We start from the raw sequence: 27,673 nt of genomic DNA, 5'->3' as shown, positions 1-27,673 counted from the left end.
TGTTGACTGTGGAGCCAAGCAAACTAAAGCTGTGAACAATCTCAATCTTTTCACCATCCATCCTGATGCTGTGCTGTGGGTTAGGGCTCTTAGATTTCTTCCTAGTTTTTCTCTGAGGAATTTTATAGTCTTTGGTGTTACTGCTTGTTACGTGATCCATCCTAAGTTGATTTTTATTATAACAAATGAGGTGTTGGTCTTGCTTACATTTCCTGCAGATGGCTTTCCATTTATGCCAACATCATTTGTTAAAGAACTGTCCTTACCCCACATACCTTACTCTATTTCCTTGTCAATGATCAGTTGACCATAGGTGGATGAATTGAATTCGGGGTTCTCAACTCTATTCCATTGATCTATGTGTGTGTTGCTCTACCAGTAGCATGCTGTCTTCACCACCACAGCTGTGTAGTGGGATTTGAGATCAGACAGTGTGATGCTGCTTATCTTGCCTCTCTTTTTCAATAGTATTTTGCTTATTCAGGGTTATGCTGGAATATTTTGAAGGAAATTATTTATTACAGCAAGTAACTCTTGGATTGTTTAAATTTTTTTAAAAACCCCCACAGAACCCTAAATAACCCATTTTCTTGTTGGAACCAACTCTCCATCAGGTTTTCAGAGGCTCTAAATCACACAGGAAGAGATTGTCCATCTTCCTTCCCTGAAGCAACTGGTGGATTATAACCGTCTGACTTTGGGTTGGGATTAACTGCCTCTGAAAACTTGCTGGAGGTTCAGCTGTGGGTCATTTCTAACTTGATGGTACAACAACAATGACAACATGAACTCAGATAAAATGATTTTTTAAAAAATCCTGGCTTTCTTGGTTTCTGTTCTACTGTGTGGCTCTGACCTTGATTTAACACTCTTAATGGTAGTGAGATGATGGCTGCTCGTGTTCTAGATATCATCATATATAGATTTGACACCATCTAGAAGAATAAAGGAGGGAACAGAACTCTTACTCTGTGCTCCTGTCATGCGTATTATGTAATATAGCCCTTGTAGCCATGGCTTTATAATTCCTGACAAATGACAATATTTATTGTGGTCAAGTGCTATTGAGTCAAATGAAACTCATAGTAACTCTATGAAAAATAGATCTGAACTGTGACCTATCCCGTGTCATCCTTATCATTCTGGACACACTTGAGTTAAGGCTGCAGACACCATATAAATTCATCTCGTTGAGGGTTTTTCTCTACTTGATTAATTCTCCTCCTTTACAAATAATATCCCTTTCCAAGGAATAACCTCTCTTGAAAACATGTCTAATATGTGTAAGATGAAGCTTCATCATTTTGCCTACAAGGAACAATCCAGTTATCTTTCTTCAAGACTTTTCTGTTTGTTCTTCTGGCAGCCTATAGGATATTTCACACTTTTCTCCAATACCACAGCTCAAATTAATTGATTCATCTCCTATCATCTTTATTCATCATCCAACACTCAGATGCATAGCATTTCAAAAGACTGTGGCTTAAATCACACCTAAGTCTTTAAACGGACATCCTTGCTCTTCAGAACTTTGGAGAGATCTCTGATAGCAGATTTCCCCAAAACTATATGCCTCTCAGTCTCCTGACGACTGGTACCAAGAGTAGTACCAGTAGTTGCAAACAAGATAAAACAAGATAAAATTGTGTACATCTTCAATTCTTTCTCCATCAATCAAAATGTTGCCCACTAGCCCAGTGGAGTGGAATTTTTTCCCCCTGATGCTTTGACATAAACCATATTGAAGGCTGCAGTCCTTGATTATCTGTATCAAGTGTTTCAGGTTTTAATCACTTTCAGCAAGCAATCACATTGTCATCTATGTAACGCAGATTGCTGATGAGCCTTTTTCCAAATCCTGATGGCACATTCTTTTTTATAAAGTCTAGCATCTCTAATGATTTTGTCAGCATTCAAATTGAATAGGTATAAATAAAGAATACAACACTCATGTAAAATTTTCCTAATTTTAAACTATGTGGTGCTCTTTTGCATTGGTGGGCCAACAAATTTTTGGTCCAAATATACATTTTATAGAAACATAATTATGCAAGGCTTATGCACATACATAGTGACCTGATTGTTGCTGTTGTTAGGTGCCATCAAGTCTAGTATGACTCATAGCAATCCTATGAACAATGGATATGAACCCCATCCTATCTTGTGCCATCCTCACACTTTCCAACACACTAAAACCCATTACAGCAGTCACCAGGTCAAGAGTCTTCCTCTCCTTTGCCAAGTTTCCACCCTTCTCAGCATCATGTCCCTCTCCAGTGAATAGCCCCTCCTAGAAAAGTCTCATCACTGTTGTCTCCAAAGAGCACTCCAGCTGCACCCTCTGAAAGACATATTTGTTTGTTCTTAGTCATCCATGAGATGTTCAGTGCTCTTCTCCAACACCACAGCTCAAAGATATCAATTCTTCTACTGTCATCCTTATTCGTTGTCCCACTCTCAGACGCATAGTGTGTGATCAGAAAGATCATGGCCTGAATCAGATTCACCTTAGTTCTCAAAACTGATATCATTGCTCCTCAATAATTTGGAGAAGTCACTTACTTCAGACTTCCTCCATGCACTGTGTCTTCTTATTACCTGACTGCTGGTACCAAGGGATTGTGGTACCAAGTAAGATAAAGTTGTTGAAAGTTTCTCTCCCTTTTCCATCCACCATGATGTTGTCTATCAGTCCAGGGGTAAGAAACTTTGTTTTTTTAACATTGGGATGAAATTCATATTGAAATCTGGATTCCTTGACCTTCTGCAACAAGTACTTCAAGTCCTCCTCCCTTTCAGTAAGACAGGTTGTGTCATCTGCATAGATCAGGTTATTGATGAATTTCCCTCCGATCCTGATGTCATATTCCTCTTCATAGAGTCCAGCTTCTCTAATAATTTGTTTGGCATACAGATTGAATAGGTATGGAGAAATATGACCCTTTCACACTCCTTTCTTAATTTCAAACCATGTAGGATTTCCCTGCTCTGTTTTCACAAAAGTCTCCTGGTCCAGGTATAGGTTTTGCATGAGCATAATTAAGTGCTCTGAGACTACCATTCTTCTCAGTGTTAGCCACAACTTGCCATGATCCACACACTCAAACGCCTTTGCGTAGTCAATAAAGCACAAATAGACATTCTTCTGGTATTCTCAGATTTCAGCCTCTTTCTTTATTTTCATCCTTTCATGTTCAAGTAGAGAACAACATGATCGGACTATGCAAATTAAGTGCTTGTGGTCCACCAAGGGAAAGTAATAATTTGCTTATAATGGGAACAAGGTGGGTGACACACTTAAAAGGTGTAGCCATGCACCTAAAATGTATGAAACCCTAATGAGGGAATTGAGAAGTTGTTTCTATCCATATTGTTGTCAGTTGCCATGCAGTCACATCTGATTGATAGTGACCCAATGAATAACAGATCTGAATCTTGTTCTATTCTACACCATCATCACAATTTCTGACACACTTTAGTCCCTTGCTGCAGTCACGTTGTCAATCCACCTAGTTTAGTCTTCATCTCCTTCGCCGTCTTTCCCCTTTCCAGGCATAATATCCCTCTCTGAGGGGATTCATACTATCCATTTTCATCCATTCATACTAACTATTTTCTATTCATGCTAGGTTTCAAATGAAGTATCACAGAGACTAAAAAGAAAATATCATTAGCACCAAGAAGAAAAAGAAGTGGGATCTGTCCTTTGGATACAGAACCTGTGCTGAGAACTTTTTAAAATTTTTTATCTTTCTTTTTTAAAAAAAATATTTTTCTAATTTTAATGAACATTTACAGAGATTTTGGATTTCCATTCATTCATTGTTGCACTTTTGTCCCTGCCTCCCCCCACCCAGTTCCTTCTTCTCTTTGAAAAGTAAAAGAAAAATGCCTTCATTGGTACACAATACCACCACCACCCCAGCCCAGAGTACACTCCATTCTGCAACCTTCTTTCTGGACTCTTGTGACAACCATAATACCCTATCATATATTGCCTTTAAACTGTTCTCCCCCTCATCTGTTTCAATGCAGCATACATAATTTATCCAGTTTTTCTCAGTCTTACCCCAACCCTGATGTCAGTCCCATTCTACAACAGTGGCACTATGCAGTATTTGCCATTTTGTGACTGAGATATTTCACTCTGCATAATGTCCTCCAGGGTCACCCATTTTGAATAATATTGCATGAGTTCTTTGTTTTCCAATGCAGCATAGTATTCCATTGTGTGAATATATCACAGCTTCTCTACCCATTCATTTGTTGATGGGCACTTAGGTTGTTTCCAACTCCTTGCTATTGTGAACAAAGCCGCAATAAACATGGGTGAGCATATATCTGCTTGCATGTCAGTTATGGTCTCTTTAGGGTATATTCCCACTAGTGGAATTGCTGGGTCAAATGGCACCTCTATTTGCAACTTTTTGAGAAAGTCCCGCACTGCTTTCCACAGTGGTTGCACCATTTTACACTTCCACCAACAGTGAATAATGGTTCCAGTTTCTCCACAACCTCGCCAGCATTTGTTGCTTGCTGTTATGTTAAATTTTGCTATTCTTACTGGGGTAAGATGATGATATCTCATAGTTGTTTTTATTTGCATCTCTCTTAGAGCTAAGGATTTTGACCATTTCTTCATGTGCTTGTTGGCCGTCTGAATGTCTTCTTTGGTATCCTGTGCCCATTTTTCAATTTGATTATTTACCTTTATCTTGTTGTGGTGGAGAACCCTTTTTGACTCAGGAGTCTGATAACTGTACACCAGAGTCAATAAGGCATGGTGACAAGGTAATGGTGGTCACAAAACCAAGAGACTAGTAGAATGGCAGGACATGGTTCATCTCACGACATGTATCCATCTTCTTATGGTTTGAGAAATCAGATGAGCTTTTGGGCAGGAGGCAGCCTAAGAGTGTAGCAGGCCTCCAGGCACTTATTGGAGCTAATTTTGCTGGCCCATGATGTTAGAACTGAGTTCCTTCACATCAAAGAATGGATGCCTCTGGCCATTTACTGACGGAGTTACACATATGAGACAACCTTGCTTGCAGAAAATTAAGCTCTTAATGCAGAAGATCCAAGATTATAGCCTTCAATGTAGATTACATGTCAACATCAAGGAAAAAAAAATCCTCACTACTGGACAAATAACAACATCATTATGTTGTTGTTGTTGTTATGTGCCATCAAGTTGCTTGTGACTCATAGTGACCCTATGTACAATAGCCCTAAAACCTGCTCTAAAATCCTGTGCCGAGCTTATTGTCCCTGACAAACCTACCTAATTATCCCAGTCAATATGTCGTTATACATTGCAGGTGACTCAATGACGCATTAAAATAATAACATACTGTGACATGTTTGGAAGCAGGAGTGGCATACACTTCCTAAATAACATGCCTCCAGAAACTCTATGAACTTTGATAAATGTCAATACTTGTAGAGGGGCTTCAGGTTTTTGTTCTCAGGGTCGCTTTGAGTCATGCTCAACTCGAAGGCAATCAACAACAACAATAACAATAACAATAACAACAACAACAACAACAACGTGAGTCTTCCTCTCTTTCACTGTTCTTCTACCCTCCCAAGCATGATATCCATCTCCAAGGATTGGTCCCTTTTTGCAACATGCATAAAGTATGTCAGATGAAGCTTCAAAATCCCTGCCACCAAGGAGCAGCCTGGGTCATCTTCTTGAGGATGAAACTGTTTGTTCTTCTGGCAGTCCATGGTATATTCAATACTCTTCTCCAGCACCACAGCTCAAAGGCATCAATTCTCTTTCTATCATCCCTACTCACTGTCCAGCTTTCTGGCACATAGTAAATGACTGTGAAGACTACGGCCTAACATGATAGATGCAGAAAAAAAATGGAGTTGTTAAGGATTTCATTTTCCTTAGATTCACAATCAACATACTTGGGTAGTGGTAAAAGATGTGTTGCTTTGGAGAATCTACTTTTAAGGATCTCTTTAAAGTACTAAATATCAAGGATGTTCATTAAAGATTAAGTTGAACCTCCTCTAATCCATGGTATTTTCACTTGCTTTTTTATGCATCTGAAAGTGGGATGATGAATAAGGAAAACTGAAGAAGAATTTATGCCTTTGAGTTATGGTGTTTAAGAAGTATATCCCATGGATTTCAAAGAGAACAACAATTTAAAAAATTGTCTTCAAGAATTTGTAACCAGAATGTTTTTTTTTGAGACAAGGATGGTAAACTTCATCTCACACTTTCAGCAGAACCTAGTACTTGGAAAAAGAGGTCATGCTCAAAGACACAAAAATCCTGGATGAGACTAAGTGACACAGTAATTCCAGCCATGGGTTTGATTGCAAGAGTAGCACAGGATAGGTCAACAGAATAACCCTGTTATTCATAGGGGTTTTATGAGATATAGTCTCCTTAACAGCACCTGACAGCAACTGCCCCATCAGAGCAAGCGAATAAGGATCAGAGTGAGACTTACTTATGGGCTTTTCTGTGAAACTGTTTTCTTTAGGAAAGAACTGTATGCAAAAATGCATACAAAAATAGTTAACAATTTGCTCCCAAAACAATCTGTTATTTCACTAATGAATCCCTTAATTGTGAATATCGTTTGTACATTCTGTGTGGCCATTACATAAATTATCAACTCTAATAGAGAAATAAAGAATGCTGTGAGAGGCACCAATTCTGCCACTTCGAACTGGTAAAATATTTGGACGGTGGAGGCATATCTGATCCATAGGAATCAGCCCTGGGTTGTTGATGCAGATAATGATTTTCCCTCCTTTTAATGACTTAAGAAGGTCGGCAGATACCTCTCTCACACTGTTTTTATGGTCCTTCATTTTATTATCAAGGAAGCTCTAGTTAGATGCCCCTCAGCATGTTTCTTACTTCACTGGCTAAAATTTTATCACACACACCAGCATGAAAAATGGAATTATGAAGGTTCACATATATATTAGGATTTAATTTTCAGTTGCATAAGAAGGCATAGACATCTTGATACAGTCAATTGATGCTCCATGAACAATAGGAAGGAAGAAGCTGTTAGGAAGGTAACTAGTATTTTCTACAAGATATAATTATCACCATTGTGTGTTTTAATTTTAATACTTTATCTTACATGGTAAAGCCCTTCTCTCTCTGGCCCCTTGTATCATAATTTCTCTTAAGTTTTCTTCTTTCTTTCATTTTTTTTTATTCTTTCTTTTGTTCATTTTTCATTGCTGTTGCTATGCTGAAATTTACTGTGAACCTTCAGTTAAAATTCTAACAATGTAAATTAGGGAAAAAGAAGTTGCAGAATTCATAAGGGTATATAATTGGCCTAGAGTTGATTTAGGCTCCCTGATCAATTCTTATTTTCATATTGTTTATCATGTTAAACCTGGGATGAATTCTTCAGAGAACCTTCCTGACTGAGAATAGAGAAGTCAGAGGAAAAGGACTTGTAAGGTGTTATTACTCTGGAATCCTATCTCAAGAATGTTATTGTCAGGTCATTTGTTTCCCTTCTCTGCTCTGTTTGTCACTCAAAATAAGTGCTTGACATTTTTTTTAAAACAGTGTTCCATTTTAAGCTATTACCGTCAAATTCTTTCTCATTCCACGACTAGGTTTAAGATGAAGGGGGTAAAGTGGCTGTATAAGAAGCACACTGGAGAGAGAAGATCTTCACCCTGAAACCTACAGCATCCATTTTCAACAGGAAGTAGCTAAGAGAATTCGCTGTTCCCTTTTCCTTATGAATCAGCGTGAAGTCTCTCTCAGGGAGGAGTGACAGGAAATGGCAAAGGACACGGTGACAAAGGAGATTAATCAGAACTGGCTTTGACAAGCACTGTGGCAATGGGACAATTAAAACAGACTTTCAAGGGGGGAAAAAAGAGGAATGAACTGGGTGGGAGGGTAGAGAAAATAGTGCAACAATGAATGAACGGAAACCCAAAAGCTCTGTAAATGTTCATTAAAATTAATAAAATTTAATAAAAACAAAAAACAAAAAAAGAAGCAGCACACTGGAGAACCTGCATATTCACTAAACATTTGCTTCATCAAAACCTATAGAGAAAATAAGGATGGACAAGTTAAGAATCTGTTTTCTACAAATAACAGAAAGTTAATTATACACTGCATGGATTAAGTAATTGATTCTTAAAAGCTGTCCTATTTAGAGCAAAAAATTTCAGGTCTAGTTGCCAAAAGTTAAGGATTATTAAGAAGACACAGTCAAGGGTAATAAATACTTAGTAGTTATTTTAGAAAATTTTATGTTATATGAGCTTGCTTCTCAGTGACTAGGAAATATAAATGAAACATTTTAAGTCTAGCTATCAGTCTAAACTCTAGTAGCCTAATGGCAAGAAACTGAACTGCAATCACAAAGGCACACAGTTCAAATCCACTAGCTGCTTCATGGAGAAAGGATGGGCAGTCTCCTCTGGTTTGACTAACTGCTTCTGAAAATTCACAGGAAGGTCAGCTATTGGTATATTCAACTCAGTGGTAAACAACAACAATGGGTCAGTCTATGACTTGTAATAGATTATCATTTTAACTATTCTATTATATAATACCTTCTAATTAAGCGTTTATTTGCTCCATGCTATCAGTGGCTTGTTTATATAGACTGATTGACAAGGATAGTTTGCACCCAACAGTCAACCTGTAGGCCAGTGGTTTGAACCTATCCATTAACATTGTGGAACAAAGTTCTGCAAAAATGCTTCCATAAAGTGTATATCCAAGACTATTTTATGGAGTATTTAGACTCTATAAAACAAGAAATTACCATTAGTTAGAATAGTCTCAATGGCAATGAGTTTGGGTTAATTCATGAGCTACACTGACAATCACATCTCTTTTAATACAATTCCTTCAGACATTCTACACTTAAGGCAATTATGAGGCACTATTCACCACTTTTAACCCTTCTATTGAATGTGTGGCTTCAAAATTGGAGAGACTCATTTTACCTGCTTTATGCAGATAACACAACCTTCCTCACTGAAAGTGAGGAGGACTTGAAGCACTTGAGGCAGAAGATCAAAGAATGCAGCCTTCAATATTGATTGTGTCTCAATATCAAGAAAACAAAGATTATTACCACTGAATATGTAGTGTCATGAATGATGGAGAGGAGATTGAAACTGTCAAAAGCTTCATCATGCTTAGATCCAGTCAGTAAATAAGGAGATACATTACAACGGGAAAATCTGCAGTTAGTGACCTCTCTTAATTATTGGGGAGTAGAATAACAGAAAGGGCAATTGAGGTGGAGCTTTCAAGTATGGAAATATGGAGGAAGAGTAACAGTTGAAAGCAGACACTAGTGATTGGGACATGGAATGTGAGAACCATGAATGTAGGAAAATTAGATATTGTTAAGGAAGAAATGGAACGCATAAATATTGACATACTAGAAATTGGTGACATGAGATGGACTGGCAGAGGGCATTTTGAGTCGGATGATCACGTGATATATTACTCTGAAGATGAAAAGGTGAGGAGAAATGGAATTGCTTTCATAGTTATGAAAGTCATTTCTAGATTCATCTTGAAGTACAATATTGTGAGTGACAGGATAATACCCATATGCATATAAGGAAGGCCAATGAATACAACTATCATTCAGATATATGCACCAACAACCAGAGCCAAGGAAGAGGAAATAGAAGATTTTAACCAACTTTTACAGTCGGAGATCAATCAAACATGCAATCAAGATGCATTGATAATAATGGGTGACTGGAATGCAAAAGTTGGGAACAGAGAAGAAGATTCAGTAGTTGGAAAACATGGACTTTGTGACACAAATGGAGCTGGAGAATGACTGAATTTTGCACAATGACTTATTCATTGCAAATACATTTCTTAAGAGACATAAACACAGGTTATATACATGGATTTCACCTGATGGTATGCATAGAAATCAGATTGATTACATCTGCAGAAAGAACTGCTGGAGAAGGTCAATATCAGCTGTGAAAACTAAGCCAGGAGCTGATTGTGGGACAGACCACCAAGTATTCATATGAAAGTTCAAGCTGAAGCTGAGGAAAATTAAACCAAGTCCAGGGGAACAAAAGTTCTATCCCACCTGAATTTCAGAACCATCTCAGGAGCAGGTTTGAGGCCTTGAACACTAATGAGTGAAGAGGAGATGAGTTGTGGGAGGATATCAAGAGTATCATCCAGGAAGAGTGCAAACGGTCATTGCAAAGACAGAAGAGGAAGCGAAGACCAAAATGGATGTCAGAAAAGACTCTGAAAATTGCACTGGAGTGCAGAGAAGCCAAAGCACAAGGAAGAATTCAAGATACTAAAGAGTTGAATAGAAGATTTCAAAAGGCAGCACGAGATGACAAAGTAAAATATTACAATGAAATGTGCAAGGAGTTGGAGTCAGAAAATCAAAAGGGCCGAACTCGCTCAGCATTTCTTAAACTCAAGGAACTGAAGCACAAATTCAAACCTCGAGTTGCTATAATCAAAGATGCTTTCGGCACACTATTAAATGATCCAGGAAGTATAAAAAGAAGATGGAAAGAATATACTGAGTCACTGTATCGAAAAGAATTGGCAGACGCAGGAGAATTTCATGAAACAACATATGAGCAAGAGCCTATGGTGATGAAAGAAGAAGTTCAGGCTGCTTTGAAGGCAATGGCAAAAAATAATGCTCCAGGAATAGATGGTATACCAATTGACATATTTCAGCTAACCGATGCTGCCCTGAACATGCTAGCCAAGTTGTGCCAAGAAATCTGGAGAACAGCCACTTGGCTAACTGACTGGAAAAGATCTATATTTGTTCCCATTCCAAAGAAGAGTGACCCAGCAGAGCTTGGAAACTATAGAACAATATTCTTAATTTCATTTGCAAGCAAGACTCTACTGAAGATTATCCAAAAACAATTAGAACAGTACATCAGCAGAGAACTGCCAGAAGTCCAGGCTAGATTTAGAAGGGATTGTGGTACTAGGGATATTGTAGCTAATATTAGATGGATCTCAGCTGAAAGCAGGGAATACCAGAGGGATGCATATCTGTGTTTCATTGATTATGTAAAGGCGTTTGACCGTGTGGATCATAACAAACTGTGGCTGACTCTGAGAAGAATGGGAATTCCAGAACACTTGATCGTGCTAATGAGAAACTTATACTTGGACCAAGAGGCAATCGTCAGAACAGAGCAAGAAACACTGCATGGTTCAAAATTCGAAAGGGCATATGCCAGGGATGTGTCCTGTCTCCATACCTTTTCAACCTTTCTGCAGAACAGATTATCTGGGAGGCTGGGCTCTATGAGGAGAAATGTGGGGTCAAGATTGATGGGAGATCTATCAACAATCTACGATATGCAGATGACACAACTCTGCTTGCTAAAACTGAGGAGGACCTGAAGCACTTGCTGCAGAGTTTCAAGGACTGCAGCCTCCAATATGGAGGCTCAATGTCAAGAAGACAAAGATTCTCATCACTGGGCCAATTGGCAGCACCAGGATGGATGGTGAAGAGATTGAGATTGTTCACAACTTTAGTTTGCTTGGCTCCACAGTCAACACTCTCGGCACCAGTAGACAGGAAATTAAAAGATGTATTGCGATGGGAAAGTCTGCTGTTAGGGACCTTCCCAAAGTACTGAAGAGCAATGGTGTCTCTCTGGAGACCAAGGTGCATCTGATACATGTCATGGTCTTTGCTATCACTTGTTATACATCAGGGAGTTGGGCAGTGACTAAGGAGGCTAGAAGGAAAATTGATGCCTTTGAACTGTGGTGCTGGAGAAGAGTATTGAGGGTACCATGGGCTTCTAGGAAAACAAACAGATTCATCCCAGATAGAGTTAAACCAGGGAGTTCCTTGGAGTTAAGGATTTTAAGGCTCCATCTAACATACTTTGGGCATGTTGTAAGGAGGGACCAGTCCTTGGACAGGGACATCATGCTTGGTAGGGTGGAGGGACAGCACAGGAGGGGAAGGCCCTCTATGAGGTGGATTGATTCAGTGACTGGGGTAATGGGGATGGGAGTGTCAGAGACAGTGCAATTGGCACAGGACAAAGCAGAGTTTAGGGCTGTTGTGCATAGGGTCACTATGATTCACAAGTGACTCGAAGGCACTTAACAACAACAACAACTACAATGATGTCAGTTTGAGGACTAAGGTGAGTTTGATTCAGGCCATGGTCTTTCCAATTATTTGCTATGCATCTGAAAGTTTGATAGTGAATAAGGATGACAAAAAAATAATTGACACCTTTGAGCTTTGGTATCAGGGCACCGAACATCCCATGAATGGTCAAAAGAACAAACAAGTATGTCTTGGAGAGGGTACAGCCAGAGCGCTCTTTGAAGGCAAGAATGATGAGGCTTTGCCTCACATACTTTGGGCATGTTTCTAAGAAGTGCTATGCCTCAGAGAGGGCATGATGCTGGGAAGGGTGGAGTGTTGGTGAAGGAGAGGATGACCCTCTCAACCAGGTGAATTGACACGGTGGCTGCTACAATAGGATCTTGTGTGTCAGAAAGTGTAAGGATGATGCAGGATAGAACAGAGTAAAGATCTTTTGTTCATAGGATCACTATGAGTCACACTTGACTCAACAGCACCTAACAACAACAACATTTTCTCTCTTGCTGTTAACATTATATGGTCTTTTCTGTCAAGATGTTAATATTTGTTAAGTCTCAATTTTGATACCACTTTTTCCAGGAAATCTTTTCCAGAGAACTTTTCTTCCTCTTTAATCACCTCTCTAAGCCTCTCTAAAGATTTCATCCAAAAACTCTGTTACAATACTTATCATTGTCTATTTTGAGTTATAGTATAATGTAAGCCTGTCTATTTCCTTAAAGATTATGTTTCACAAGTAACTGGACTGTTGTCTGGGACTGAATTTGAGAGCTGACGGTTTTTTATTGTTTTTATCTTTTACTATTGGGGTTTTTAGTGTACAATACAGCAGAATGATTTTTCTTTTCTTTTTTACTTTAAACAAAGCCCAGGAATTGGGATAAGGTCCAATAAAGAATAAAATATTATTATATTACAAAGATTTTGAGACACTGTCTCATATAATTTTGTCACGTTACCAGGAGGGACCATTCCTTGGAGGAGGACACCATTACTTGGAAGGGTAGAGAGTCAGTGTAGAAGGAGAAGACCCTATATGAGATGAATTGACAAAATTACTGTGTCAATGGGGGGAAGTCTTTCAGAGATGGTAAGGTTGGCTTAGGACAGGGCAAGATTCAGAACGATTGTTCATAGAGTCACCATGAGTTGTAGCCAATTTGATGGCATGTATGACAATGATAACATTCTCCTAAATCCTCTATATTTTTTACAAACTTAACAAGAAGAACATTAATGTTGTTATTATATGTTATTGAGTTGTTTGCAGCTCATAGTGAGTCATAAACTCATACAACAGCTCTGAAGCCTGCTCTATCCTGTGCCAACCTTATTGTCTCTGACACACCTACCCTCCTTACCCCAGTCATTGACTCAATACATCTCATTGAGGGTCTTCCTCTCTTGTGCAGTCTCTCCACCCTCCCAAGCATGATGTTCCTCTCCAAGAACTCATCCCTCCTTGCAACATGCCCAAAGTATGTCAGATGAAGCTTCAGAATCTTGCCTCCAAGGAACAGCCTGGTTTCACCCTCTCTCAGACAAACCTGTTTGTTCTCCTCACAGTCCATGTTATATCAAACACTCATTTCAAGAACTGCAACTCAAAGACATCAAGTCTCCTTTTATCATCCCTGGTCATTGTCTAGGTTTTGATGCTTAGCAAGTAATTGAAAAGACCATGGCCTGAATCAGGTGCATCCTAGTCTCTTCCAGACTGACATCGTTGCTCTTCAGTTCTCTGGAGATGTCCCTGACAGCAGGCTTTCCTAATGCAATTTATGTTTTGATTTTCTGAATACTTGGACCAAGAGTGTTGATTGTGGAACCAAGTAAATTAAAACTGTTAACAATCTTAATCTCACCACCATCCATCATAAGGCTTTCAATTGGCCCAAGGATGAGAATCTTTGTTTTTATGATTTTGAGTTTCAATCCATATTGAAGGCTGCAGTCCTTAACTTTCTTTTTTTTTTATTTTATTATTTTTGTGTGCGTGTACCGTCAAATCAGATCTGACTGGTACAGGAGGAGATTGCCCCTCCTTCCCCGGCAGAGCATCTGGTGGATTCAAACCGTGCACCTCTGGGATTGTAGTTGCAGCTTCTTGCCACTAGGCCACCAGAGCTCCCCAGTCCTTAACTTTCTGCATCAAGTGTTTTAGGTCCTCTTCAGTTTCAGCAAACAAAGTTGTGTATAATCTACATAACATAGGTTTTTGATGAGCCTTCCTCCAATCCTGATGCCACATTCCTCCTCATAGAATCCAGTCTCCCAGATAATCTGGTCTGCATATAGATTGAAAAGGTATGGAGATAGGATGCACCTCTGACATATACTCTTCACAATTTTGAACCATGCGATATTTCCTTGCTCTGCTCTGATGACTGCCTCCTGGTCCAAGTATAGTTTTTGCATAAACACAATCAAGGGTTCTGGGATTCCCATTCTTCTTGGAGCAAGTTACAGTTTGTTGTGATCCACACAGTCAAATGCCTTTGCATAGTCAATGAAACACAGACATTCCTCTGGTACTCTCTACTTTCAGCCAAGATCCATCTGACATTAGCTATAATATCTCTAGTACCATGGCCTCTTCTAAATACAGGCTACACATCTAGTAATTTTCTTTTCAACATGTTCTCTGGACCTCCTAAACTAATTTCTTATTTGAGGTGTCTTCACTCAGGTCCTATGATTTGCATTTTCTTCTGCTTATTTTTGGGCTTCTTTCTTTGTTGTGGTGGATACCATGTTCCTCCTCAGTGCTATTTTCTCTTTAAATAAGAACTAAAGACCATTTTTATTTGGAGGATAAACAGTGCTAAGAATAGGCACATGTTCATGATTAGGTAAACTAATCTAGGTCCGCAGCCACAGTGATAGGCATGGAGCCCATCCTGGCCCAGTTGGACAGTAATATTCCTTTGATGATTGGAATATAATTATTCTCTTCCTATATGATTGCTAAAGTGATGAGATTTATGCCTGGAATGGAAGTTAATTCTCTTGCTCTCTCGAAGATCTAGCCTGATAAAAAACATAACATGAGAAGCTGACCCAAGAGATAGAGGAAACCAAATATTGAGGATAAAATTTGAGCTCCTAGGCGAAATTTTTTTTATTGTTTAATAAAAGCAAAATAAACTTCCCATTGTATTAAGCAAATTGGTGTTGGTTTTCTTTCCATGGAATTAAGAGTTTGTTAGTATTTAATATAGGAATAATATGCTTGCTCTTTAAGAATACTCTTCTTTGTCTTTCTCTTTTATGAATCATATAAAATCTTAAATCCTACTCAATGCTTTTGTAAATAGAAAAGCTATTAAAAAGATAATAGTATTATATTACTTTTATGATGTTTAAATATATAGAAAATGTTTGAAATGATGTCTGGCCTGTTAACTATTGTCATATCCAACATATATATTATCATAATTTTTATGTTGCTGATTAAAATATTTCAAGCAGCCTTCAATAGTAAATATAACTCAACATCAAGAATACAAAAATCCTCTCCACTGGGCCAATAGACAACATCATGATAAATGGAGAAAAAATATTGATACTGTCAATGATTACATTTGCTTGACTTCACAGTCAACACTCTTGGTACTATCAGTCAGAAGACAGGTATGCATATTGATTTGGGAAAGTCTGTTTTCAGGAATCTCTTTGAAGTCTCAAAGAGAAATTATGCCAGTTTAAAGACTAAGATACATCTGATTTAAGCAACAGTATTTCCAATCATCTGCTACAAATCTAAGAGTTGGACAGTGAATAAGGATGATAGGAGATGAATCAATGCATTTGAGTTGTGGTGCTGGTGAAGAGTACTCAATATCCCTTAGATTGCCAAAAGACAAACATATATTTTAGACATAGTTTTAGTTGAGGTTATTTTTTGGAAAGGGACATCATGCTTGTAAAGTGGAGAATCAGCAAAAGAGAGGAAAACCCTCAACGAGATGGGTTTATATGGTACCTGCTGTCCGATATGCCAATAGAATAAGCCAGAGTTCAGATCTATTTTTCAAGGGTTACTATGAGTCAAACTTGACTTGATGTCACTTAGCAACACTGACAACAATTAAAATGATTAGAAAATATAATTTGGAGCTTAAGTCCACTAAAATGTCAATTTCACTATAAAATGCTTTGTGAATTAACTTTTATTTGTGCAGATGTTACCTCTTAATAGACTGGATTGCCTGAATGCCTTTCCATATTTTTGCCAAATCATACTTTTTAAAAAAAAAACATAAAAATTGTTGTTATTTACTGGGATTGTTGTAGTTGTTGTTAGGTGCTATCCAGTTCTGTATGGCTCATAGAATCCTATGAACAACAGATCTACGTAGTGTCCTATGCACCTTGCTCAATCTTTTGCGTTCATCATCTTCATTATCTTTAAGACATTTGGACTCATTTCTGCAGTCATTGTGTTAATCATCTCATGGAGGGTCTTCCTGGCTTTTGTTGGCTTTCCAGCTTTCCAAGCATAATGTCCTACTCTAAGCAATAACTTCTAGCAATATGCCAAAATTATGTGAGATGAAGTTTTTTCATCCTTGCCTTCAAGGAGCATGCTGGCTGTATTTATATATGTCATTGTTGTTGTGTGCTATTTATTCAGAATGCATGGGAGGAAATTTCCCATCCTTCTCCAGTGGCTCAGCTTATAGATTTCAACTAGGTGGCTTTGAAGTTGTAGTGCAGCTTCTTATAACTGGGACAACTGAGGAAGGCGAGGAGGCACAGAAATCCTTTTCACTATTCCTAGCCCACAATATTTATACTATGCATCTCTATATACTTTTAATCGGATTAAAGAGGTTATTCCTTTCATTTGTAAATAAAAAGGTAAAAACACACATACATGTTTACAATATATTTTTGTTCATCTTTTTTGAGAATGGATTCAAGTCTCTAATTTTGAAAAATAGAACCTGAGCCACTCAGACTCAGAGGAGGACCAAGGTACACCTCAACCACTGAGATTAAGGGCCAATGATAATGAAGGAAGAAGTTCAAGTTGCACTGAAGGCACTGGCAAAAATTATGGCTAGGAAAATCAATGGCACATCATTTCATATATTTAAACTAATAAATGCAGCACTTAATAGAAGCATTCACCAGGGATCCAACAGAATGTGGAAATTATTGAACAATATCACCGATTTCACATGCAAGCAAAATACTGCTGGGGATCATTAATATCAGCTAGAACAGTACACAGAGAAAAATTGTCATTTTGAATAGGACAATAAAATTATTTACCATACCAGGAATGACAAATGAAGAATGGTTTCACATCCATCAACAAGAGGAATATTTCAAGATTTCTTCTGAACTAATATGTTGTCAATGGGAAGATAACGTACATATGCCTACAAAGAAAGTCAGTTACAAAGACTGTTGTTGTTGACATTGTTGTTAGGTGCCATTGAGTTGAGTACTACTCCTAGAAATCCTATGAACAACAAATCTAAATCCTGCCATAATCTGTGTCATCCTCACAATCTGTAACACATTCAAGCCCATTGCTACAGTCACTGTGTTGAGAGTCTTCCAGAGGAATGTTTATCTGTGTTTCATTGACTATGCAAAGGCATTTGACTGTGTAGATCATAACAAACTATGGCTGACTCTGAGAAGAATGGGAATCCCTGAACACTTGATCGTTCTAATGTGAAACTTATACTTGGACCAGGAGGCAGTCGTCAGAACAGAGCAAGGGAACACTGCATGGTTCAAAATTGGGAAGGGTGTACGCCAGGGATGCATCCTATCTCCATACCTTTTCAACCTATATGCAGAACAGATTATCCGGGAGGCTGGGCTCTATGAGGAGAAATGTGGGGTCAAGATTGGTGGAAAATTTGTCAACAATCTGCATTATGCGGATGACACAACCCTGCTTGCTGAAACTGAGGAGGACCTGAAGCGCCTGCCGCAGAGTGTCAAGGACTGCAGCCTACAATATGGATTGAGACTCAATGTCAAGAAGACAAAGATTCTCACCACTGGACCAATTGGCAGCATCAGGATGGATGGTGAAGAGATTGAGATAGTTAACAGTTTTAGTTTGCTTAGCTCCATAGTCAACAGTCTTGGCACCAGCAGCCAGGAAATTAAAAGGTGCATTGCCATGGGAAAGTCTGCTGTTAGGGACCTCTCCAAAGTACTGAAGAGCAATGGTGTCTCTCTGGAGACTAAGGTGTGTCTGATACAGGCCATGGTCTTCACAATCACTTGTTATACATCAGAGAGTTGGACAGTGACCAAGGAGCATAGAAGAATTGATGCCTTTGAGCTGTGGTGCTGGAGAAGAGTATTGAGAATGCCATGGACTGCTAGGAAAATAAACAGATTTGTCCTGGAGAGGGTTAAACCGGGTGGCTCCTTGGAGGCAAGGATTCTGAGGCTCCGTCTAACATACTTTGGACATGTTGTGAGGAGAGACCGGTCCTTAGAGAGGGACATCATGCTTGGGAGGGTGGAGGGACAGTGCAGGAGAGGAAGGCCCTCTATGAGGTGGATTGATTCACTGACTGGGATAATTGTGATGGGAGTGTCAGTGACAGTGCGGTTGGCACAGGACAGAGCGGAGTTTAGGGCTGTTGTACATAGGGTCGCTATGAGTCGGAAGCAACTTGACGGCACATAACAACAACAACAACAACAACAACAACAAACTATTCATATTTACACACCAAACATTAATGACCAAGCTGTGAAACTGAAGAGTTTACCAATGAATGTAGTCTAAAATTGATTAAACTTACAATCAAGATGCCAGCAGTTAGGAAATAAAGAGGTGCATTGCACTGGGAACATCTGCAGTTAGGGACCTCTTCAAATTATTGAGGAGTAGTGATGTCACTTTGAAGACTAACGTGTGTATGATAGTCTTTCCAGTTACTAGCTATGTGTCTGAGAACCGGACAATGATGAAGGATGACAGAAAAGGAACTGACACCTTTGTGCTGTGCTGTTAGAGAAGAGCACTGAACAACCCATGGGCTGTCAAAAAACCAAATAGATATGTCTTGGAATGGCGCAGCCAGAGTGCTCTTTGGAGACAAGCATGAAAGACATGAAGTTAGATAACAAAAAAGAATATGTTCAGCAGTTCTTAGGAAATACTGAAAGAAGTGAAGAAAATTTTCAATACTCAAGTTTCAATGCTGAAGGTATCTTTGGGCAAGATACTGAATAACACAGAAAGCCTTAAAAAATACAGTGAGTTACCATATAAAAAACAGTTGGTCAATATTGAAACATTTCTGGAAGTAGTACATGATCAAGGACCAATGGTATTCAAGGTAGGTACCCAAGCTTCACTGAAGTTGCTAACAAAACCAAGAATCCAAACTTGATTGAATAACAATAGAAATATTTTAACAAATAGTGTTCTTTCTTCCATGCCAAGAGAATTGGAAGAAAGCTACCTATCCAAATAACTGGAGGTGGGGATAGAGGAGACAAGGAATCCATATTGCAACTGTTTTCAAGATATATAATACAATAGAATGTGGAAATTATCAAACAATGTCAATGATTTAGTAAATTTTTTGCTGACAATAATCTAGAAACCAATGCAACAGTACAATGGCAGGAAATTGCCAGAAATTAAAGATAGATTTAGAAGAGGACATGGAAAAATAAGGATTATGACTAATGCCAGATGAGTCTTGGCTGAAAAGCAAATAATGCCAGAAAGATATTTGCTATACTGTATGAAATATTCAAAGGCATCCAACTATGTGAATAATAACAAATTAAAGATAACATTGTGACACATGGGAATTCCAGAACTCTTAACTGTGCTCACATACCTGTACATAAACCGGAAAAAGATTATTTGAACAGAACAAGGACATACTATGTGGTTTATAAACAGGAAAAGTGTGTATCGGGTTTATATCCTTTCACCATGCTTATTATATATGTGTATGTTAAGCAAGTAATTTAAGACTCTAGACTATACGAAAATCAAATGCAATATTAAGATGAGAATAAGATCGTGATAACACAACCTATCTTGCTGAAAATGAACACTTGAAGTGCTGACTGATGAAAATTTAAAACTACATACAGACATCAGTATGAAGTAAATCTTTACATAAAAAGAACAAAAGTCTTCACAAGTGTACCAATACACAAGATCATGATAAACAGAAGGAAAAGTTACAATTATTATGAATTTTATTTTAATTGGATTAATTATCATTGCCCATGAAAGTTGTTGTTTGTAGATGCTGTTGAGTGAAATACGATTCATTGCAACCCAATGAACAGTTGACCAGAATATCTTGCTTTATCCTGTGCCGTGCTCCTAATCTCTGACACACTCAAGCCTATCACTACAGTCATCTCCTTCACCATCTCTCCACTTTTTCAAGCATGATAGCTCCTTTCCAAGGAATACCTGCTCTGAACAACATCTCCAAAGTATTTGAGACAAAGTTTTATCATTTTTAACTCCAAGGTTCACTCTGGATGCACTTTCTCCAAGACATATCTGTTTGTTCTCTTGTCAGTCCGTGGAATCTTCAGTACCCCTCTCCAACACCATAGTTCAAAGGCATCACTGAATTCAAATTCTTCTTCTTTCATCCTAAGCACCTTAGTCTCCAAACCGACATGCTTGTCCTTCAGCATATTAAAGAAGTCAAATATTTGTTTGAAACAACATTGTATTGGATGAACCTGCTACAAGCATGCCGGTTTGGAGACTAAGGTGCACCTGATCAAGCCATAACATTTTCTATTGCTTCATATGCATGTGAAAGCCAAACAATGAATAAAGAATAAAAAAAACTGATGTCATTAAACTATGGTATTGTAAAAGAATACTTAATATGATGTGGACTTCCATTAAAACTGAAGGCAGAAGTTCAAGCTGCTTTGAAGGAAATAGCAAAAAATAAGGTCCCCGGAATAGATGGCATAAAAATTGACATATTTCAGCTAATAGATGCTGCCGTGGATGTGCTCACCAAGTTGTGCCAAGAAATCTGGAGAACAACCACTTGGCCTACTGACTGGAAGAGGTCAATATTTGTTCCCATCCCAAAGAAGGGCGACCCAACTGAGTGTGGAAACTACAGAACAATATCACTGATTTCACATGCAAGCAAGATTCTACTGAAGATAATCCAAAAACGAATGGAACAGTACATCAGCAGAGAACTGCCAGAAGTCCAGGCTGAGTTTAGAAGGGGTCGTGGTACTAGGGATATTGTAGCTGATGTCAGATGGATCTTAGCTGAAAGCAGAGAATACCAGAAGCATGTCTATCTGTGTTTCATTGATTATGCAAAGGAATTTGACTGTGTGGATCATAACAAACTGTGGCTGACTCTGAGAAGAATGGGAATCCCAGAACACTTGATCATTCTAATGCAAAATCTATACTTGGACCAGGAGGAAGTCATCAGAACAGAGCAAGGGAACGCTGAATAGTTCAAAATTGGGAAGGGCGTATGCCAGGGATGCATCTGATCTCCATACCTTTTCAACCTGTATACAGAATAGATTCTCTGGGAGGCTAGACTCTATGAGGAGAAATGTGGAGTCAAGATTGATGGGAGATCTATCAACAATCTGCGTTATGCAGATGATACAACCCTGCTTGCTGAAACTGAGGAGGACCTGCAGCACTTGCTGCAGAGGGTCAAAGACTGCAGCCTCCAATATGGATTGAGGCTCAATGTCAAGAAGACAAAGATTCTCACCACTGGGGCAATTGGAAGCATCAGGATGGATGGTGAAGAAAGAGACTGAGATTGTTCACAGCTTTAGTTTGCTTGGCTCCACAGTCAACACTCTTGACACCAGTAGCCAGGAAATTAAAAGACGTATTGCCATGGGTAAGTGTGCTGTTAGGGACCTCTCCAAAGTACTGAAGTGCAATGATGTCTCTCTGGAGACTAAGGTGCATCTGATACATGCCATGATCTTCCCAATCACTTGTTATGCATCAGAGAGTTGGACAATGACCAAGGAGCATAGAAGGAGAATTGATGCCTTTGAGCTGTGGTGCTGGAGGAGAGTATTGAGAGTACCATGGATTGCTAGGAAAATCGACCGATTCATCCTGGAAAGTGTTAAACTGTGTGGCTCCTTGGAGGCAAGAATTCTGAGGCTCCCTCTAACATACTTTGGACATGTTGTAAGGAGAGACCGGTCCTTGGATAAGGACATCATGCTTGGGAGGGTAGAAAGACAGCACAGGAAGGGTGGATTGATTCAGTGACTGGGGTAATCGGGATGGGAGTGTCAGAGAGAGTGCGATCGGTACAGGACAGAGCAGAGTTTAGGGCTGTTGTACATAGGGTCACTATGAGTTGCAAGCAACTCGACAGCACATAACAACAACAATTTAGTCAGTGCATCCAGGACGACAGCATCTTTTTACTGCAATATGTTAATTGATATGCCATCAATTCTTGGGGACTTTTAGTTTTTTGTTTTTGGTGTGTTTTTTTTTCCAATTCCTTCAGAGCACCTTGACTTTCCTCCTTCATCACCATAGGCTTTTGATCATATGTTGTTTTCATTAAATTCTCCTGTGTCAGCCAATTCCTTTTGGTACAATGACTCTGTGTACACCTTCCATTACCTTTTTATGCTTCCTGGGTCATTCAACATTCTGTCCATTGCATTTTTAAGTGTTGCAACTCAAGGCTTGAATTTTTTCTTCAGTTCCTTCAGCTCAAGAAATGCTGAACGAGTTCACCCCTTTTGAATTTCCAACTCCAGCTCTTTGCACATCATTATAATATTTTAAGTTGTCTTCCCAAGCTGCCCTTCAAAATCTGTTCAGCTTCTTAACATCTTGATTCTTCCCTTTGCTTTGGCTTCTTGGCACTCTCATACAATATGCAGAGTCTCTTCTGACATTCATTTTGGTCTTTTCTTCTTCCTCTTTTTTTGTTATATCCTTTTACATTCTTCCTGGATGATATTTTTTATATCCTCCCACAGCTCATCTGGTCTTCACTCATTAGTATTCAAGACCTCAAATCTGTTCCTGATATGGTCTTTTAATTATGAAGGAATAGACTCAAGGTCAAACTTTTGTTCTTGTGGCTATTATAAACAATGTTAGATAGATCTTGGTTGAAAGCAGAGAGTATAGAGGAATGTCTCTCTGTGTTTCATTGACTATACAAGGGCACTTGACTCTTTGGATCACAATAAATGGTGGCTAACTCTGACAAGAATGAGAATCCCAGAACACTTGACTGCTTATGTGAAACCTATACTTAGACCAGGAGGGAGTTTTCCGAACAAAGCAAGGAAATACGGCTTGACTCAAAACCAGGAAGGTGTACGTAAGAGATGCATCTCCATAGCTTTTCAATATGTATATGCAGAACAGATCATCTAGGAGGCTGGGCTCTATGAGGGTGAATGGAGCATAAGGATTGGAGAAAGACTCATCAACAACATGCATTATTCAGATGACACAACCTTGCTTGCTACAATTGAGGAAGACACGAGTCCTTTGCTATAGAAGATCAAGGACTTTAATATGAATTGAAGCTCAACATCAATAAAGCAAAGATTCTTACCACTTCAACTGACAACATCATGACAGATGGTGAAGACTAAGCCCTGCTCTATCCTGCACCATGCTCACACTTCCTGTCACATAAGAGCCCATTGCCGCAGTCATGGTATCACTCCACCTGGTTGAGGGTCAGCCTCTCCTTTGCTGATCCTCCGTCTTCCCAACATCATGACCACAGAATAGCCGTTCCTAGCAACATGTCCAAAGTATGTGAGGAGAAGTCTCATCATTTTTGCCTCCAAAGAGCACTCTGGCTGCATCCTTCCCAAGACATCTGTTCATTCTCTCAGCTGTCCATGGGCTGTTCATTGCTTTTCTACAACACCACAGCTCAACGTAATCAATTATTTTTATTTCATCCTTATTCAATGTCTAGCTCTCAGATGCATAGCTAGTAATTGGAAAGACTATGGCCTTTCAGACTCACCTTAGTCCTCAAACTGACCTCACTGCTCCTCAATAATTTGGAGAAGTCTCTAACTGTGGATTTTCCCAGTGCAATGCGTCTCTTTATTTCCTGACTGCTGGTATCTTGATTGTAACCTTAATCAATTTTAGACTGCGTATCTTGGTAAAATCTTTGTTTCACCAGCTTGGTCATTAGTAGTTCGTGTGTAAACTTCAGTTGTTAGGAGGGCAAAGGAGAGGAAGACCCTCAACAAGTTTGACTGACACAGTGACTGCAGCAATGGGCTTGAATGTGTCATAGATTGTGAGAATGACACCGATTATGACAGGATTTAGATTTGTTGTTCATAGGATTTCTAAAAGTAGGACTCAACTCAATGGCATCTAACAACAATGTCAACACCAATAGTCATTGTATCTTACTGTCCATGTAGGCATATGAACTTTATCTTACCATTGACAACATAGTAGTTCAGAAGAGCTCTTGAAATATTCTTCTTGATAATGAATGTGAAACCATTCTTCACTTGTCATTCCTGTTGTTGTTGTTGTTGTTGCTATGTGCCGTTGAGTCGCCTGCGACTCATAGCGACCCTATGTACAACATATAGAGTTGCTTTCATAGTTAAAAAAGCCATTGGTAGATCTATCTTGAAGTACAATATTGTCAGTGACAGGATAATATCTATACGCATACAAGGAAGTCCAGTGAATACCACTATCATTCAAATATATGCACCAACAACCAGAGCCAAGGAAGAGGAGATAGAAGCTTTTTACCAACTTTTACAATCGGAGATTGATCGAACATGCAACCAAGATGCATTGATAATAATGGGTGACTGGAATGCAAAAGTCGGGAACAAAGAGGAAGATTCAGTAGTTGGAAAACATGGACTCGGTGACAGAAATGGAGCTGGAGAGAGAATGATCGAGTTTTGCACAATCAATGACTTAGTCATAGCAAATACCTTTTTTAAGAGGCATAAACGAAGGTTATATACCTGGATTTCACCTGATGGCATGCATAGGAAGAAATGGGACGCATAAATATTGACATACTAGGCATTGGTGAGATGAGATGGACTGGCATGGGGCATTTTGAGTCGAATGACCATATGATATATTACTCTGGAGATGAAAAACTGAGGAAAAATGGAGTTGCTTTCATAGTTAAAAAAGCCATTGCTAGATCTAGTTGTCATTCCTAGCATAGTAAATAATACGACTGTCCTATTCAAAATGGCAATTTTCTCTCTATGTATTGATCTAGCTGATTTTAATTATCCTCAGTAGTATTTTGCTTGCATGTGAAATCAGTGATATTGTTCAATAATTTCCATATTCTATTGGGTCACCTATCTTGAAAAGGGAAACAGATATGGATCTCTTCTAGTCAGCTGGGCAGGCAGCTCTCCTACAAACTTCCTAGCATATACTGGTGAACACTTCTGGTAAGTGCTGCATTTGTTAGTTGAAACATATCAATTGTTATCCCATTGATTCTCTAGAAATAATTTTTGCCCATGCCATCAGTGCAACTTGAACTTCTTCCTCCTTTCCTATTGGCTCTTGTTCTTATGGAACTTCTTGAAACATTTGAGTGTCAACCAATTCTTCTTGGTACAATGACCCTGTGCACTCCCTCCTCCTTCTTTTGGTTTCTTAGATTATTTAATATTTTGACCTAGCAGCTCTAAATCTTACAACTCAAAGTTTGAATTCATTTTTCAATTCTTTTAGCTTAGAAATGCTTAGCTAGTTCTTCCCTTTTTATTCGCCAATTCAAGGTCTATACACATTCCGTTATAGTAGTTTTCTTTGTCTTCACAAGCTGTCCTTTGCAATCTTTTGTTCAGCTCTTATTTCAGCATCTCTTCTCGCCCTTCAAACTAGATTTAATAGGGGCCATAGAACCAGGGTATCATTACTTATATCAAGTCGATCCTGGCTGAAAGTGAAGAATATCAGAAGAATGCCTATTTATGCTTTATTGACTATGTAAAGACATTTGACTGTGTGGATCATAATAAATTATGGCTAACATTGAGAAGAATACTGGTAATTCCGTAACACTTAATTGTGCTTATGTGAAACATATGCCTAGACCAAAAGGTTGTTGGGAGAACAGAACAAGGGAATGCTGCATGTTTTAAAATTTAAAATTGTGTGTGTCAGGTCTGCATAACTTTCTCCATTTGCTGAGCAAATTATTCAAGAACCTGGATTCTATTAAGAAGAACATGGCATCAGGATTGGAAGAAAACTCTTCAATAATTTTCATGACATAGATGACACAACCCTGATTGCTGAAACTGAGAGGACTTGAAGCACTTACAGCAGAAGGTTAAACACTGAAGCCTTCCATATGGATTGCATTTCAATGTCAAAAAAACCACAATTCTTCACCACTGGAGCATATGAAACCATGAAACATGTGAAACATGATGATAAGCAACATCATGATGGATGGAGAAAGAGTTGAGACTGTAAACAACTTCATTTTACATGGATCCACAATCAATATCCTTAGTACCAACAGTCAGGAGATCGAGAGAGTATTGTACTGAGGAAGTCTGTAGTCAGGAACCACTTCAAATTAATGAGGATTTATAATGTCAGTTTGAGGTCTTAGGTGTGCCTGATTCAGGCCATGGTCTTTTCAGTCACTGTGCACCTGAGAGGTGAATAATGACTAAAGATGATAGAGAAGAATTGATGTTTTTGAACTGTGGTGCTAGAGAAGAGTGCTAAAGATCTCACACACTGCCAAAAGAACAAACAGATAAGTCTTGGAGAAGGTACAACCATAATGCTCCTTGGAGACATGGATAGTGAAGCTTTGTCTTACGTGCTTGGACATGTTGGTTGTTGTTATTGTTGTTAAGTGCCATTAAGTCATAGATGACTCATAATGACCCTATGAACGAAAGAGCTGAACACTTGTATAACTTTTACTTTCATCATTTCCCCAAGTTCACTGGGTTTCCGGAGGCAGGCTGTTTTGGAAGTGGATGCATTGTTTTAATTGGTGAACTCAAACACTGTCCATCTCAAACATTGCCTACCATGGGTAAACATTATCCCATTTGACACATTAGTGTCACAGTGTTCAGCATTGCAGCAACCACAAATTATCTCTGTATAGCAAATGGACAGACCAGCGCACTTAGGAGAATGTTTGACCAAACCCAATTAAAATCAGTCCTGAAGGCTGCAGACTAAAATCACCAAACTTTGGCTTGATAGCATTGCTTTCTGTCCACTAGGTCAACTTAGCTCTCTCTATGTTGTTGTTGCTAAGTGCCATTGAGTTGGACATGTTGATAAGAAAGGTTATTCCTTGTAGAGGGATGCCATGCTTTGGATGGTGGAGAGACACTGAAAGAGAGGGAGACCTTCAACCAGGTGGGTTAATAAGGTGACTATGACAATGGGGTTGAGTATGTCAGAGATGGTGAGGATGGCCAGAGAAAGCTCATGTTTAGATAGCAATTCATACTGTCCAGGATAAGGCAATGTTCAGATCGGTTCCTCATAG

At 38.9% G+C, this 27,673-nt stretch overlaps 1 pseudogene; it reads right to left on the bottom strand.

Moving 5' to 3' along the window:
• LOC102875903 overlaps nt 1-27,673 on the bottom strand; it is a 102,243-nt pseudogene that overhangs the window by 50,636 nt on the left and 23,934 nt on the right.

Source organism: Elephantulus edwardii, unplaced genomic scaffold (assembly GCF_000299155.1).
Source record: "Elephantulus edwardii isolate Elephantulus edwardi_28Jun2011 unplaced genomic scaffold, EleEdw1.0 scaffold00290, whole genome shotgun sequence".
Lineage (NCBI taxonomy): Eukaryota > Metazoa > Chordata > Mammalia > Macroscelidea > Macroscelididae > Elephantulus > Elephantulus edwardii.
This window is presented reverse-complemented; position numbering and strand designations above follow the sequence as displayed.